Below are 6,000 nucleotides of genomic sequence, written 5' to 3'. Positions count from 1 at the left end.
TACAATTTGCTCTGCTACACCAAACGAATCTGCCAAAACTTCCTGAACACTAATTAGGACTGAGAAGTGCTCTCATACCGGTGACCGCTTTCCAACACTGTTATCAAAGCTCGGTCTTAGCAGAAATCACATACCCTAACAAAGAAAGGAACCTTAACACTCTGCCCTAATCGACAAGGAGAAAACCCAACTGTTATATACGAAAACTGAAAACCTTAAACAATGTCTCCCCTCCAGAAAAACATAACTATTCCAAATCACATCCATAAGGACTCCAATATTCAACCTGAGACGAGCAAACTCTGAATATCTCACTGACAACTGGAAAAACATAACCCCTGACCATTTGTCGATACCGATGATCTGGCATTCGAATATGAAGGCGAATCTCATCATGAATCTCAATCATTGATGTTGAACCATTCTATAAATCACATCCTGCTAACCAAACACTTGCATTTCTGATCTAACTGAGATCATCTTAGTTCCGAGACTAACCTACCAACTTGTTGATGTATCGAATTTCTTACTAGTTGCTGAAACTGTTAACCTCACACCCGACCACACCACGGGGATCCATCCAAGAGTCTAACTGACAAAAACTATCCTAGAATTTTTGCTAAAACGACTCCAACAACCCTCCTATTTGAACAAAGAATGACATGACTAACCAATACATGACCATTAGTTAGTCCATATTACCCTAGATGAATGTTATCGGCCTAATCGTAGTCTTACATTACAGCGGGCCCCAAGTCGGCCTACCATGATTGTGAATGCTATGGGTCACCCCACAATCTTAAAACACTTCTATACTTCCTACCAACCTATTGAATGCTACGGGCCACCCTGCAGTCTTACAATACTTCTATAACTACCATGGTCCCAACCCATGGTCTTGCCAACTACCCACAAGAATACCTAACCAAATATTATTACAAGAAGAAACCCTCATATTGTTGAACCCTAATCAGGTGTTCGAGCCAGGCTTTGAACCCAAGGCCTTTATTAGAAAAGAACAAGCATAAAGGATCTAAGACAACCCTTAACCTGAATCTAGCCACGAACCTAAATTGCACCACTACTGATGCTTCATGTCCTTGGACGAGATAAACTAATTTCCAACCTTTTCTTTTCTGATTACAATTACCCAACAAACATTATTCCATGCATAAATTTTGGCTCATTCCACGATCAGACTGACTATTCACTTGCTCTTGGAATGTCACAAGTTAACCCTCATCAGAAATATAATCTCAAACAATTGTTCCCCACTTGGAATCATCTACACCCTGTCCACTACGTAAGCATCCTAATTTCTAAGCCATCTACAATTTCACTACTCAAGACCTCCCCCACCCCGAGCTTCAAAAGAATTAACACTTCTGTCCAGACGACCTAGCATACACATATCATAAAACTCAGATGAATATACCCCACTATCTCAACGAGAAACTGAATTTCATAGCACCTTCCACTGATACAATTTAAAAATCATTGAGCGACTTCAATGGATGACGAAGAACAAATAACCCAGTTATTGAAAATGGATAGATAACCTATCCATCAACCCACTTACTACGGAGCAACACCCACGTGAACATGCAATCAACCACACCCGTGAAGGTATGAATTTGACAATAACCAACCTTATACCCATGATTTGACCACTCCTTCATTGCTTTGCAATCACTAACAATCCCTACACGTCCTGAATTCAAATTCGACATGCTCATGCTGCAGCTTCCTCGAACTCTTTGCTGAAACCACCAAAATCTAATCGGTTGTTGGTTCTCCAAGCAAAACACATAATCTTCCTCCACTTAAGGCTTGCTCTGTTGTTGGTTGATGTCTCCCACATTGAGGCCTATATCGGCTCACCTAAATACCCTCTAAGAACGACTCTCGGGCTATATCTATCATATCCTCTTATATCCGACAAGCTAAAAAGCTAAAAAAAACTCATTGATATCTGCTCTCAACATATCGTGGTACAAAGTATTCTTCATCTCCTCGTTTGTGGCATATTGTGGGATCAGTAAAGCTCTCTCCGTAAACCTTGCGGTGATCTCCGCCATAGTCTCAATCATCTGGCGTAGGTCCTAAAACTCCCTCACTAGTTGTTGCACCTCGAAAGTTGGTGCAAACTCTGCTCGAAATCTAGTCACAAAATCAGGACAGGTCATGGCCTCTATAGTCGGTACTCCCAACCTCATCCCACCAATCATGGGCTTGCTTCATAAAACACCCTGTAGTAAACCTCACCTTCGATCCTTAGGGGCTGAAGCTCATCATCTAGGCACACTCCATGTCAGCTATCCATTGCCTGGCGATAATGGGGTCTTTCAACCCCAAGAACTCTGGTGCCCCACATCCTTGAAAATCATTGAACGTGAGGGTGTAGGCTCCATATTATCCAGTGGAAAACTAAGCTCGAAAGATCCGGAAGCACTCCTCCGTCATCTCAATGATCCCTTCCTTGATCGTCCCCAACATCATAGGGGTCGCATCAAGGATACCCCGCATAATCTCCAACGCGATGAACTCGTGTAATCCCTCATCAATTAGTTCGGTACCAGAGCCCAAATCGGAACCAGATCCTAAACCTCCTGCTCCACCACGTATCATCAACATACTAAAATACAACATGTAAGCAATCAGGATACACATGAATGGGTTCACACTCTAGAAGCTTCTCAGAATCATCATGACTTAATATTAAACCATTGTCGTGCACGATTTAAGTAAATAATATTTTCACTGCTTGGTTGAACTAAAGGATAGCATAGGGAAGCAGGGTCGCATCCTCAAGGACACAACCTAATGGTTAATGCCTCTTTGCGTAAGGCACATACTAGTTATTTAATAGAAAATAATAAAAAGGGGTTTTGATTATTAACTTGTAACATCCCAAAAATCACAATAAATTTTAACTTTTCAAAAACAACCCACAACCAAAATATTTTACAAAGCCATTATTTCAAAAGTGTATTTCAGTCATCAAAGTATCCCGAAATCCAAATAAGATAAAACCAAAGGATGCGCACGATTACCTATTCACCTTGCCACGGTCATTTGAAGTACTTGAAATAATAAAATAAATATGTAAGCCTAACCTTAGTGAGGTCCCCCAAAGTAACACCACATAAAACGTAACATATACAATCATGCATGTTGGTTCCACATCCTCCCAGTTGGCTTACCCAGGCCCACAACCTTCAGGTTGGATTGCCTTGCATGTCAGGTACTGGGTCCACAACCTCCCGATTGGATTACCATATCCCACAACCTCCTGGTTGGAATACCCTGGCCCACAACCTCCTGGTTGGATTGCCCTAGTCTATTCACTGACAGCACAAAGCAGTAGTCTGAACCCCAACATAACATCTCGACATATAATAGATAACAAGAATATTCAACAAACATATAATTATACAGACAGAAATCAAAGGTAGTCCTACAGATCTACCACCCTAACGCATATCAGCAGCCATCATACAATCATGCAGATCTAGCATATACTCAACATAGCATCAATCGGTATATACAAGGATATCAATCCAATGGGCTGACCTTGGTGTCTTCGACTCATAAGTACAAGAAAACTCACATCTCGGTCTAAAAACGATCGTCGAACAGGACATAGCTTCGAATACCAACTCAAACGGTAACCTAATCATCAAATAATGACCAGTCTCAAATACCACTCAAAATACCCTTAAGTCAAACTTAGTAAAAACAGGTCAAAGTCAAAAAGTCAAACTTGGTCAACACAGCAGAGTACGCCCATCGTTCTCAACTTGTACGCTTGGTGTACACGAGCATTGACCAAAACGGGTTGAGTTGACCTCGAACGCTAAGCGTTCCTAGGCTACCCCTAATGTTCATGAGGGACTTCTTTCCTTTCTTATTAAGAGCTTAATCCTTAAGATTTTATCCATATTCTAGATCTAACCTTAAAATAACGTCCTTAACTATAAAGTTTCCAACTTTATGGTCTTGCAGGCCATTAAGTGCCCAAACACATAAACCCCAACTACTTAACCCATTAAGACCTTGTAACTCATGCATGGAAGGAATCTAACAACCAAGATTACATTTTTATGCTTTTAGATGCTTCAAAACATCCGAAAAGACAACTTATATGGATTAGAGTATACCATACTCATAATACCAAGCTTATGGGACCAAAAGAACACCGTTTCATAACTAAATAAGATCTAAATAACTTTAATCAAGTTCAGAGCTTTTTACCTCCAAATGATGTTGATATTCTGGATCCAAAGAGTCCCAATCCTCCAATATGATCTTCTCTTCTTCATTTCTCCTTCAAGGTTACCAAAACACACACAAAATTCTCAAGAACGCTCTAATGGATTAGGGTTTGCTTGGGTATGAAAGTGGGTTGGAGGCTGATGAAAGAAGTCAGGTTCGGGACTTAAGTATGCTTAAATAGGGTCCAAACCCTAAATATTAGGGTTTGCACTCTGGCCACTTACACCTAGCATTCCTAGGGGAATGCCCAACATACATACCCAACTCCCAAAATTACAAAAATGCCATTTTTGTCCAATTTCGCAATTAATTCACATCCAAGGTCTAAAGTGAAATAAATTCTCATACTTAGGGTTTAAAATTAAAATACCTCAATATCAAGATGTTACAACTCTCCCCCATTTGAATTGGACATCGTCCTCGAAGTCCGATGTTGTGAACAACTTAGGGTAATACTCCCACATCTCTGACTCGGGTTCACACATCCATTTGGAACCCTTCCGATGCTGCCACTGAACCTTGACCAAAGACACCATCTTGTTGCGTAAGGCCTTCTTCTTCTGATCCAAAATCCCTACTGTTCTCTCAACATAGTTCAAATGATCATTAACATGGATATCATCCATATGAACAACCACTGCATTATCAGCCACACACTTCCGAAGCTGAGACACATGGAAGGTGTTTTGAATTTGACTGAGCTCCTATGGAAAATCCAATCTATAAGTTACCTTGCGGACTATGGCGATTGATGGGTTTTGAGCATTCTAACACTTCCTAAGTGTACATGCAACCCTAATAACCTTGAATCTATGTTTTCTCTATATACATGCAAATTTCTTTTTCAAGGTTATTTCCTAACTAGCATGGCATGGGGATCACATAAAACATAAAAACTAGTAGAAATACATATCTTGTTGTTGCTTGGATTCCTTTAAGACTTTGTGAGCCTAGCACCCCAAATGTTGTGCTTCAAATGCTTCACACAACACTACAAACTTGGAATAACTTAAGAGAATGTCACTTAGCCTCAAAAATCGGTTATGCCCTCTTATGAATACCCTAGTGCCGATTTTGCATGCTATAGGGTTTCTTTTATAATGTGTCATAATTAGGAGTTACAAGTGTAAACCCTAATTGTCATGACTCCTCATTTCTCATGACCCATGGGTTTGTAACTCCCATGGACTATCCATGGAGCTCCATATGGTTATAACCAAACCCATAAACCATGGATCATTAATCCACCATAAAAGAATTGATGATTGTCATAATCAACCCTATATATTTAATTAGTCTCACTTTGATCACCAAATTAATACTAGATGAATACTTGATCAATACTAATTAATAATACTATTATTAATATATTAGAACTTATAATATATTAATAATCATAAGTGCCTTATTCTCTCATCTAGTCTATCCAAGTATTGTAATGCCATGCAACCCAAATGGACCATGCCGGGTCGGGTCAAGTACATACCAAATAAAGTTATGGACTTAGACACTATATCCAACACTCTCCCACTTGGATAAGTCTAATAACTATATTTGCAAATATGACTTCAAAATCCGACTAGCAATCGTAGATCTTTCAAAGTCTCTTGGAACTGAGATGATGATGATATGCCATTTAAGATAAGTGATCATATAATCCTATGTTTTCATGATATCAGCCGGACAAACACATGGAACATGATCTTACTTATTGTCCAGCATTTG

This window comes from Lactuca sativa, chromosome 8 (genome assembly GCF_002870075.4).
Source record: "Lactuca sativa cultivar Salinas chromosome 8, Lsat_Salinas_v11, whole genome shotgun sequence".
Classification (NCBI taxonomy): domain Eukaryota; kingdom Viridiplantae; phylum Streptophyta; class Magnoliopsida; order Asterales; family Asteraceae; genus Lactuca; species Lactuca sativa.
The sequence above is the reverse complement of the archived record's forward strand: the minus strand, read 5'-3'. Positions refer to the sequence as shown.